Consider the following 12,782-nt stretch of genomic DNA (forward strand, 5'->3'; position numbering starts at 1 on the left):
CATTTTGCTAATTATCTCATTGCATGCCCAGGGAGCCCTGCAGAAGCTTGGCCACATTATGGAGTCTATTGGACACCAAGTATCAGGCCTTCCATTTCCTTTTCTATTTATATTCTCTGTATTAATGAAAACACAAATCTTTCCAGGTGACTTTATTAAGTGAAATATTTAGAAGAGTTTAAATTTGCATTTATTAATTTCCTAGAAAAACTGGTATTGCTAGTTTCTTAGAGCTGTAACTGCTATCTCAGATTTCACTGGATGCCAGGTGCAAGTCTTGGGTATAAGACTTTGTTGATGATTAAGCCTGTGACGTGATGTCCAGTGGCACGGAGCACCTGCAGCTCCCTTCAGTTTCTTGGTGGCCCAAGGAGGACTCAGCACCTCGGACAACACCTCTGCAATCCTCTGCAGAGCACAAACCAGTGCAAAAGGAGCAGATATTCACCACTGCGTGCACAGTGTTTGTGTAACCTCAGAGTACATCTGCTGTCATCTCCAGTACCTGCAAGGGATGGCACATCTCAGTTATTGTGAATTCCATGTTTAAGCAGAAGATGGGAGCCAAGTCCTAAAGCTACTCATGTCTCTATCCATGATCATGAACTGGGTGTATTTGTAATATGAATGTTTGGGTTTCTGAGCTTAGGCACTTAATTTTGATCTATCTTTATCTGAAGAAGCATCTGTAGTACCTTCTCCCCAAGGTGGTACTCACATATCCCTCTGTGTCCTCAAGTTTCATTCTGCATTTCCTTGACTGCATGATCAGAAATGCTCTTTCAGTAATTTCAACTTATTTCATTAATGATGGATCTTTTCTCTCTGCAAAACCACTTTCAAATTGATTTCTTTTACTGGGTCACTGTTAACTCCTCTATGCTCTGCATAATAATGCTGGAGATTTTTTGTAGATAGGCATCATGCCAGTCTCCTTCAGAAACTGAATTACATCTTGAGCAGGTACAAACTTGGAACAATTCTTACCTCCCAGGTAAAAGAACTCATCTGATGCATAGGCATACCACGAATCCACAAACTGAAGAGGCTGGGAAGGTGGAAGGAAATATTTCTAATTCATAGCTAAATTTCTTCTGATGAAGGATATGTACAACCAACTGCAAGAAAACAAATTATTGTTCTGATTTATTTTCCACTGTTGTAATAATTGGTAACATTGTTCTTCTTGGCAAAGATGAATAGTTGGAACTTGACTATTTCACAGAGACAAAATATCCACAGGGAGCGATTTTTGAGGCAGTCATAGGAGGCACCCTACAGAGTGTGATTCTCATGACATTAAAGCAGGGGTAATGGCATTGCCATTAACTTCTAATGAAAAAAGAAATGAATCTGATAAACACAGCATAAACGTTCTATGGAAAGGACAATAAAAATATTGCATTTTAGGCAAGGTCTGACTCTCACTGAAGCCAAGAGTTGAGCTTACTGAACTTATCCAAAACAGGAAAAAGAATTTATGACTGTGGAGGACGAAGAAATACGGCTTTGAATCTGAGCTGCTGAATAACTCTGTACCACAGAAAAGATCCCCCAGAGTTTTGTAATAGTAACTGTTGTGTTACTTTGTGGAATTTTCTGATCCTGTGATAGTGTCCCCTTCTTTTAACAGCAAAATACACACTGCTTCTTGAAAGTTTTTAGAATATTTTCCCTTATGCTTTTATCCTACAGGAGAAGGCAGGACTACAAGTGGTATTTAGGACAGGGAGCTGGCAATCTGGATTCTTTTCAGCTTTGTCACTAACCTGTGGTATGACTTTGGTCTGCTCATTGTACAGCACCCTGGCTTAAAAAAGCTGTGGGGAGCCTCTCTGTGCCTCCTAAGTGGTTCTGTTTGTGCCTACCAAAGGGACTGCCTTTGCAAACTTGTCACTTGGCAGTCCCAGCTCCTGCACTGCTTCTTTGCAGCCTGGCAGAAAATACTCCCACTCACAGAATCTCATGGAGCTGTGCTGAGGTACACATTCTCAGGGGTACCCTTTGACTCAGTCTGTGATTTCCATGGAATTGTAACACCATAATTTTGTTTTCATCTGCTTACCCCCAGCATCAGACAAACAAGGAAAAAAAAAAAAAAAAAAGCAAGTGTTTATTTTGAAAGAATTAAAATTGAACATTTAGATACACAGGGAGGAAGTAAACAAGTAAAATGTAATGTAAATAAATACATTTTTAAAAATTATTATTAGATTTTATAACCACAGGCCAGTGTTTTAAGGTATTCTCCCTGTAGTCTCAAAGAATGTCCACAGTCTGGGACACTGGGATCCATTAGTCCAGCTGAACATACACCATGCTCCATCCTTCTTTGGGCAAGTCTTTGAAGTTCTCCGCACTTATACTCCCTAGAAATTAAGTTTTATAATATAAATGCATCTCTAATTGGCTTTTACCAAAGCCAGCAGCAATGGATATTTTACCAGTGGTTCCTCTGGGTTCAGACCTAATTGACCAGAAGTTGTGTGACCTCTATAAATACACCTACTGGCCCTTCCTGGGAACTGGCTGCCTTATTATTCCTCCCTTCCTCCTAGCCAGCCTGCTGGCTACTGCTTCCCACCCACTCTGGGCTGCTGCTCCCTTTCTTTCTTCAAACAGAGTTATTAGTATTCTCTTCAAGACACTGCTCATATGCAGACTCTAGTAAGTTATTATTTATGATGTGTTGCTGGTTTCCTATAGAGACCTCATCTACATGAATATAGATTATTGATTGAGAGCAAGTTGCTCTGAGGGGACTTGCCTATGAGTACATGATTTCCTTATCCTCATCCAGTGTCTCAATCAGGCTAAAATTTTCAAAGCCCGTTGAACATACTTCATTTTTTAAATTTGTCTTGAGGTGATTCATTGAGCACCTCGAGGCTTAACTGACCTTACTTGATTTTGGGTACTTGTCTTGAAGTGACTCAACTGTCACTGGGTCCTTTGAGATTCCCCTGACTTTATTTGGGTGCTTGCTGTAGGGGATGCACACAATGGAAACAACAAGCTAAATAAAACCATGGGCTTTTGGTAAGTGCCTTCAACTTTAAAATGTGACTTTCAGTTTCTAAAGGCTGGCAGGGAGCTAGTTTTGAGTCAGTCTTTGTGTGGTCATTTTTATTCTGGAATGAGAGTCTTCTTGCACAGAGTTACACTAAAAAGTTTTGTCAAGAGACAGTGTCTTTTGTTTCTATGAATTTGCAAATATTCCCAAACAAGTTTGGTGTAAGCCAGCAAGACCCAGCTTTTACTTACCAAATAAAAGCACCTCCCTGAAAAACATAAACCCTCAGCTCTGAGCACCGGGAGCTGCCGGAGCGAAGCACGCTCCTGACCTCCCGGTGCCAGTGGCCATCAGTGGCCAAGGCTGTTTGCCATGGGCCAAACCAGGTAGTTTACAGCTGTTTCAGAGGATCTCTGTGTAATACTGTCACAACATCGTGTTTCGATGAGACTTAATAAACATCCTAAGTTAAGCGAATTACTCTGATGAAGGGCATTATACACATACAGCTTGCTGGAATTGTTGCCTAATTATGAACAGCAATTAAGACTTCACACCTACAATTTGTATTCACACTGCAAAATTCCCTTGCCTCAAGTTCCCTACTACTACAGCAAATTTTATTTATCCAAGTGCCATAGCACAAGACACATCAGCCTCACATCTTCAACTGGCAGCAAAATGGCCCAGACCTGAAGCAGCCAACTCGATGCCACTGTGATTGTGCTTACGTGTACCTGAGCAGAGATTGTACACACCTTAGCAAACTGAATTGAAATGATAGTGCACAGGCATCCAGCACATACCACCAAGCCTGATTCTGCAGATCCTCAGACCATGAGTGAGCTTACCCACAGGAGCAGCCCTGACTGGGGACTTCAGCTCTTGCAACACTGCAGTGAGATGATTTGCATGCACACAATTATTCGTGTGGGTGCATTCTTGTATTCCTTCAGTCTTGTAGTCCCCAGGTACCATCAACTTTGAGTGACCTTCCTGGGAGCTGGAAATGTTTGGGACTTCATCATATCCCTTCATTCATTTACCTGTCTCAGTAAGATTCATACATATCCTTAAGTGATTTGTGGAATGGGGAACACAGTCAATAAATTTATGCGCCTCTAATCTACAGGGCATTGTGCTACCCAAACGCTGCTTTGAAAACAGCGCTGTCGGTGAAGAATAAAGCCAATGCTAATGTTCTGTTGTTTTTTTTTCCTGGTGCTGTTAGGCTGGGTCAGATTGGGAAATCTTTGTGTAAGGGAGGGAGTAGGCAGGTACAGTCGGTCCAGCTGGCTCTAATGGCAGTGTTTATGAGAGCTCACCAGAGCTGTGCACTGGGCCTGTGGTGTGTGACACACAGCAGGCAGAACACAGATGTCTTCACTTACTCAGCCAGGGCAGTTACTCATGGAAGTAGCTACCTTGGAGCCAGAGGGACTAACCAGGGGATCTACGTTACATTATTATTATTATTATTATTATTATTATTATTATTATTATTATTATTATTATTATTATTATTATTATTATTATTTTGGTAGCTGATGTCTGTAGGGAAACCAGAACATGGCTGCAATGTTTGTACAAACCACACAATGACAGTCCCCCCGTCACAGACTGCATCTCTTGAAAAATGCCCATTTTCTAATTCTGCTCAGGGGTTAGAGCAGTTATACTGCTAGAGTTACACTACACACTACTTCCAGCAGTGTATAGTGAATATATTAAAGAAGAAAAGTCTCCAAATGGCTACTATAACATTAGTACAAAGTGATGTTAATAAATGAATTGAATTTGTTTTTATTAGCTAGAAAAATAAACCTAGGCTTATGTTGTTGGAGTGAAACTCAAATCAGGACAGACAAGAACACAACTAGTATAAAAACTGCCACACAGTAAATCAAAGAACAAGAAAAGTACATGGCTATTAACATTCTACTATAACATTCCTCACAACCTCTCTAATGTGGAGAACTGTGAGCCAACATTTCTCAACTGTCCTAAAGAATGCGAAATGTAAATGTTTAGAAGAATGTTTTTCTTGCCAAGCTGAGAGTGATCATAAACATCAGCTTCTAATAGAAACATTTTTAAAAGATGCACTCCTTGCTGCCAGCTTTTGAGAGCAACACCATTTAAATTAAATTGGAATCTCCTTGAAATCTTGACACTCCATTGCTGCCTTTCATATGCCAGAAACTGTTGGATTGATGTTATGCTTGAATTTAAAGTATGAGCTGCAACTGTATTAAATATGCTGCTTGAATATCACATGGATAGACAATGAATTACCTGCCTAGGATTTGTTCTGAGGACAGGCCTAAAGAAACTCTTGAAGGAAAAGAACCATTGTTTTAATTATGATACTTTATTATGATATTTATATGGCGTCACAAATGTGCATGGTATTTCCCTGCCAAGTAGAATTTATGACTTTGTTGAGATCTAACTTTGCCATAGCACAACTTACTCCTTATTGTACCCACTCTGCCTTTCATCTGAGAGGTCTGAAAATATAATTGATAAAACAGTGCTGTGAAGTACCCTTATAGACCTGTGTTCTGTAATATGAAATCTGGATTCTGACAGCCCATTATTTCTTCACGGTGATATCGTCCTGTTATTTATTGTCAGATAATCTTAGCCAAAATGTTCAAATCTAAGCAAATTGGATGCTTTGTGAACTAGAAACAGTTTCAACTGGCTGTTTTAGTTATATCATCCTGAAATTCCAAACAAATCAAATTACACAATTTTAGCAATTTCTAAGTGCAAAGTTTTAGCTTCAGGGTTTGGAGTTACCATTTTAGTTTGGTGCTTAATTGTATTCTTAGAAACCCTTAAATCAAAATTAAATATTTGAATTAAAAAAATTTAATTACGAACTGGAACATGTTTTTTTGTCACTGCTGGTAGTGTAGCATATTCATAAAAAAAAGAGCCATCTCTGATCACAACCCAAAGCAACTCCTTAAATAATCAGTGTTCATATTCTCCAGACGCCCTCATGTTTCACCATGGTGGCAGATGGACTGGAGATGACATGGCTATTAGTGGATAATAGTTGTGCAACTTTGCAATTTTTATTTTTATAAAGACTTTGACAGAAATTAGGAAAAATCTGGTCTTAGATAAACTTTTCAGGCCATCATACCTTTGGAACCACTTTGTTAATTTAAAAGATTTTGAAAGGCAGAGGGAGCAGTTTTAGGTACCAATCCTGGGGAAGTAGGTACTTAAAGAAGGACCATGAAGTTAGTACTGTTTTGAAAACCACAATACTGAAATAGCAGTGCTATATAGTGAAATCATGAAGTTTTATGTTAAAAAACAGTAATACTTTGTTTTTTTTTTTCTTTGGGATGATGACTTGATACATTTGCAGACTACTTCTGCAAGCTGGGTATTTGTCCAGCTGCCTTGTTCTGCTTCATAAGCCTGGGTTAATATGTCTTGATGGACGTAGAAGACAGTGTTTGAATCAATTTCATCTTTTTCTGTTTTGTTTGCTACAGAAACAAATATGGACTTTAGATGGAAGTGACAACTGTTAACTGTGTCAAAGAAACAGAGATCAAGAATGGGCATACGTGTGGAAGTGACCAGTCAAGCCTCACAGCATGGAAAGATGTCAAAAACCCAACAGCAGAGAATAAAGGGATGTGAGATGTGCTGTGCTCTTGGGAATTTTGCCATGGAAGCAGAACAGAGTTTTTCTTTCAGGTATGAGAAGTATTGGAAATTAAAAATATAGAACTCACATTAGGTTAAGACAGTAAGCTGTTTCCTTTCTAGAATGAGCCAAGAAGCTGCAAAAGCTGTGTCCCTAAACTGGTGTATTCTAGCCAAGCCTTGGCAGAAGTCTTGCTTCCAGCATCCCTTGAGGATACTTTTACTTCCTATTAATATATATCATAGTTATCCTACTGCATCCTTGAGTTCTAGTGGTCTTCCTTCTCTTCTCTATCTGGTCAAGAGCCTAAAGTGTACTGGAGACAACAGATGTCTTTGCGTTGTCTTAAACAGGCTTTGAATCAGAGGAGAGAGGTCATAGTTCTTACATTTATAATTTGTTTTGCAGATAAAGTTGGACATTTTGCTGTTGTTTTTATTTGAGCCTCAGATAGCCCCAGAACTAACAGAAGTACCAAATACACGAAACAAGTTTCATGCCAATGGGACAACTAACGAGGGTTTATATGTGTCAAGCCAATACAAACAAGATCTTGGTGGCACAACTGGGAATGAAGGCTGAGTCCTGACTTCCCTTCTTATGCTTCCCCACTTGATCATGCAAACTCCCCCAAATTATCGTTAAATTGTGCAAAGAGAAACATCCAGCAGAGACCAGCTCTGCCTAACTCCTAAGAGCTTGCCAAAGCTGTTGGGATGGTGAGGGAAGAGACACACAATTCATTTTAGGAAGGTTGATGGTTTTTTCCCTTTTTTGTCATATTCTTTGTGAAGGTTTGTGAAATGCCAGGAAAGAACAGTACAATGAACAGAAAATGGTCCAAGGAAATCAGCCTTCTCCATGGCATTGTCCAACAAACACCCAGTGTACCAACCTCAGGGCTTTGCATAGGAGTGTGTGACAGATGGGGACTGTGATTTCTGCTGGCATCAGGCCTCTCTTCCCTTCTGAATTCACAGAGCAGAGAAAGGGCAGAGAATAAGAGCCTCTCCCTGCCTGGCTTAGGATCTCCTTCACCTCCAATACAGTTGCAGGTTCAAAATTATTGAGTCCATAATTATTTTTTTTTTGCATAATTTGAAGCCATAAAATGGAAGCTGCCTTTGAGCATATGCCTCTTCCTCCCTCGCAAGTTAGGGACAGATGCAGAAGAGAATTTAAGTACCTACAACTCAATAGGTTCCTCCCTCCTCAGGATAGCATTTCTTTCAGTACCAGCAACTCTCTGTGTCTAGACATGCCCAGAACTGCTGTGTTCTGAGCAGCTTAGTACAGAGTTCTAAAACCCATTGGGAATCCCAAAAAAAGTAAAGGATCATCTTCTTTTGTCAGGACAGCCAATTCAGATGGAATATGCTGAGCAGGCCTAATACACACCAGCAAGACCCTCATGTGGTACAGTCACAGATACTTTTAAGCTTGACCAGGTGGGAGAGGTGCTCTCTGGCTGGCTGGTTTGGTTTTGACTGACAAACCTGAGTGGTCCTCAGCCATTTTGCAAAAGGGTCCAGGCCTGCCCTGGTCTTGTGGGGATTGTCTAAGAGACTAAGCATTCCCTCGAGGAGTGAGATGGTAACTCTGAAAGTTTCCAATACAAAGAAGAAACAAAAACACAAGCCCCTTTCAAGGAAAACATAAATGTAAAGAATTAAAAAAAAAAACCAAAAACCCCCCCCCCCAAAACCAAACCCCAACAAAACCTGAAGAAACCACAGTTATTTTGCTGGCTAATATCATGAAGACATGATAGTACTTGCAGCTTCCTGCTTGGACCTGGCTTGCTCCAAAGTTATTTTGTGTGTTAATCATGTGGTTTAGATGATGAAGATTAGGTCTGAGTGAGCTAGTTCAGATAAAAGGGGAAAAGGCAGCAACCAAACCTTCATCCAGAATTCCAACCCAAACTTTTCTAAGCTTTGAATTAAAAAACAAAACAAATAACTTTTTTATTGTTATTCCTTTGTTTTGCAATTAAGATTTTATTTAAAGGCTCTATTATTCACTAGCTACAGTTACTCATTCAAAGCTTTGAAAGTGCACAATGCTGTAAGGAGTGCTGTTATCACTGCAAACACAAAAATACACATTTTGAGTTCACAGAAGTACATTTCTGTCTCTTTTCTTGAACTGGACTTCTTAATGGAATTGGGTTCTTTAATTGTTTTTATGTTAGTTCCAGTGTAACTAGCAACACACTAGACAAGTTTCTGCCTAATTTTTTCAAGCCTGGAATGCTGTTACAGATTGCCTGTTGAAGACACAAGCCAACAGCTAATAATTCGACCAGTGTTCCTCAAAAAATAAGTATATAAAATCATATTCCAAAGCCCAAAAGGAAATGTGTGAGTGGTCTGTCTCTCAGAAAAACCCAAGAGCTGCTTGCGGCTTGGCAAGTTTGAAAATTCAAACTATGTTCTTTAGCATTTTACTATGTAATGCTTTTAAAAACTTATTTTTAAATGTTTTTCTCAGCTGATGGCATACTTTTGTGCTTGATTTGCACGTAGTTGGCATGCAATGCACAAGGGAAGGAAGGACCTACTCCATTTACGCAGCAGATGCCAAATACACCCATAACAAACCTGATATTTCCTCAGCAGGAAGATAGACATAGACAATAGGCATAGAAGTACAGTTGTAACTAATGGCCTTGTCCTCCATTGCTTTTAAATTGTGAGACTGAGAGCCTGGCACTTCCAGATGTTCTAGACAGCATTTTACAGACCCTGTGGACCTGCTATGAGTTCATGGTTTGGCTGCATTGTCATAAGACAGTGGGGAATGAGGCTCTAAGGGATATTGTGTATGAACACTTGTGTTTAGAGAATCAAGTCTCCAGTTTTAGAGCCCAGTATAATGCACCAACACGCAGGAAAGCTGACCTGAAATATCCCATGCTGGACTATCTATGGGGTCAGGTCAGGGAGATACCATAACATCAGGCATTTCACAAGACAGCTGGACCTTGATCCTTCCAAAGTACAGGCAAATAAATGAGATGCTCAAACTAGAAGTCTAGTTCCTTCCCTGTAGCCAATGGCAAGACACAGGTGCCTTCAAAAAGAGATTGAGCTTCCCAAATATTAAGGAAACAGGGATTCTAACAGTTCAGTAAGATTAATCTAAGCCTTCAAGCCTCCGAGGCAAGTAGATGCAAAAGTAAAGTGTCACAGAAGGACACAAAACTGTAACAAGCACTGCTGTTCAGAGGGTTCGTTTTTCTGCACACCTGCAATGACCAATTTTGAGTGGGTATGAAGAAGGAGCCACTTCTCATGACAGCTGCTGTTTGTGCAGTGGTTCAAACCCAACTTCAGTCAGGATATATTAAAAAGACAGCCCAGAGTGACTTCCATCATTCTAAACTAAAGAGGCTTGGATTAACCACAGAATCTTCTGAGAGCTTCAGCCATCACTAAGTAAGACACACAAGCCTTTATCTGTGGCTTATCCATGCATCCATGTTTTTACTTTAGTGGGACTTAGTGGTACAAAGTGGCTGCTGTGCTGAGTGCCACTCAAACTTGTGCACTGACAAATTCCACACTTTTATAGTAACTCTCTTACCCCTTCTGTACCTGGAAATACCACCATGGCCTCACATTTACAGTGAAAACAACTAAACCACTTCAAAAATAAAGTGCCCTAGGAAGTGTCTTTGAAATTTTTTTCAATGCAGAATTAAAAAAACATAACATGCGGATGTAAATAATCTTCCCTGCAAAGAGTGCAGTACAAACATCTCAGTGTTTTGCTAGTACCTGAGAGCTGGAATGCAAAACTGTCTATAAACAATAGCAAAACTGACAAGTCTGTTTTATTTCTCTTCCTTCTCCATTTGTACTCGGTGTAAATTAATAAATATTAATGAAAAATAGAAGCAATAACACATATCTGTTTATTTTTCTCCTTTTATTTTTTGATCATACTTAATTTATGTGTTTTGGAGTTACACTTAGTCATATATATGGTTATTTGAGTCTTTTATTAGCCATGATTCAGTCTGCATATCAGCATAAAGTGGTGCTCATGCTCTCAGTCTGTATCTGTTCCATGATGCTCAGTTATCTGTCTGCCCTTGAGCTATTGGTAGGTATGGATTTGCATGTACACTGTTCTCCTATGACAATAGTATGCCAGGAATGACCGGTCTGGTATTACCTGGTCAGGTGAGGTTCCATTCAAATAATGTACATGCCACCAAAACAATTCAGATCAAAGGTCTGGCTTTCAACAGAATTAAAGTGTAAGGACTTCTAAAGCAATTTTAGCAGTTGGCTTTACAAATGAACTTATGTCAGCTGCTCTGTATGATGACTGACTAAATTACTTGTATATCTAATCTTATCTGGTTATCTGTCTGTCTGTTTTTCAGCATTTCAGTACCCATCACCATATTATCTAGGCGCCACCGTAAGATTAAGAAGCTCTGCAGTGACATTCTCAACATGATCTGTTCAAAGGTCGTTAGCAGAGCCTTTCATATTGGAAAAGATTGGAGGAGAGTACGGAAGTGAGCCACAGGAGGAGAGAAAAAGGAAAAGGAAAAGGAGGCGGTAAGCTGTTGGAGCCATTTTGGTTGTGCTCCTCCTGTGTGGCTTGCTTAGCTGGTACTGGAGGATGGGTACTTCATGTCAGCTGCCTTTATTCTGCTACAGGGACTAGAGTACTGGTACTCACTCCAGAGAGTTATCTCACATGGCCTTGAGATTGCTGTCCCTGTGCTTTCTTCAGAGGCTTCTTACATGCTGGGTCTTTATGATGTCTGTGTATTACTGCCTCAGAGCAGGATATTTCTCTTAAAAATTCCTAGTGGAGAGCAAGTGCTGTGACTTGGGAACCACATTCTCCAAACTAATGTATTACTTAAAAATTTATTTTTAGCTTATTGTGCAAATCCTACAACTCTTGGTGTTTGGAGAAGCCAAAAAGGACATTTTTCAGTGTACATAAAGTTACATAGGGCAATGGAATCAGAAAAGGTAATTTTCTCCCACAAGGCCCAATACAATTTTGAGTGAAATCAGTTGCTGTAGTATCTCTGATTACCATGAGCACATGTTGAGGACAGCCTGGGAAACTTGCATTATGGAAAGCTGGCAATGGCCACCCTGTTCACTGGTGCAGTCTGTTGCTGCTTTTTCTGGAAGTATACTGATAAGTGAAAAATTTGCCAAAATTCTCTTTTTCACTGCTGCAATTAGGAAGCCTGGGTCAGTCCTGAGGAGGCCGATGACAGTAGGCTGAGATGTTGCTCAAACAAGTCCCCTGAGGTCTTTTGTACCCCTTCTGGTGCAGAAACCTAGGGGATTTACACTAGGGGATAAATAGGTGGTTCCAAAGCGAGAAAGAAAGAGCCAAAGTTGGAAGCTAACCACAATCCGTGGGTGTAAGCGATTACCAAAGGCTTCCAGTAACTCTGCTATCATCAGAGACTGGCTTTATGGGTATGGCCTCAAGAAGTTTCCCTCCACTTAATTAAAGAGGCAGATAAGTATCTAGGTGGAGTGTGCAGATAGGTTCTGAATGAGTTATCCACTAAGGCTGGTTCGCTGCACCTATTGTTAAAGCCAAAATAAAATATCAGATTAATGCATTATATTTGCCTATTATAGCACTATGTCATCATTATATGACATGTTATAATTAAAGCCCTGCATTAGAAACAAAACTATTTGGCTTGGGATAAGTTGCCTTTATGACTTCTGTGGTTATGATTTCCTCCTTTTCTTAACCCCTTAAAAGTGCATAATATAGCTATTTGTAACTGTATAAAGAAAGTTTCTAGTTTCAGATTCTAATCTCCACTAATTCAATGTAAATAAAGTAAAAATCTGGCACAGAGTCTTTTTCTGTGTCTGAATATCTGCTGATAGAGGGAAATACACATTGTTTGGGTCGAAGGAGTCACAAAGATGGGCATTAGATTAAATGAGTGCATATGTAGCTCCCCATCTAGCAGTGTCAGCTGTCATTCAGCTGTCCACATCAGGTCTTGTGTTTGTATAATTCCTCATTACTTTTCAGCAGAGGAAGCCACTCTGGATGCTTTCACTCTTCCTGAAACTACTT

At 39.9% G+C, this 12,782-nt stretch overlaps 1 long non-coding RNA gene across 1 annotated transcript in view; it reads left to right on the forward strand.

Moving 5' to 3' along the window:
* Window positions 1-12,782, forward strand: part of LOC115599417 — a 50,106-nt gene that overhangs the window by 32,758 nt on the left and 4,566 nt on the right. Inside the window, exons 2-3 of the long non-coding RNA XR_003988401.1 lie at window positions 6,532-6,739; window positions 11,086-11,266. This is a non-coding gene — a long non-coding RNA (uncharacterized LOC115599417). The remainder of the gene's footprint in view (window positions 1-6,531; window positions 6,740-11,085; window positions 11,267-12,782) is intronic.

This window comes from Calypte anna, chromosome 20 (assembly GCF_003957555.1).
Source record: "Calypte anna isolate BGI_N300 chromosome 20, bCalAnn1_v1.p, whole genome shotgun sequence".
Classification (NCBI taxonomy): domain Eukaryota; kingdom Metazoa; phylum Chordata; class Aves; order Apodiformes; family Trochilidae; genus Calypte; species Calypte anna.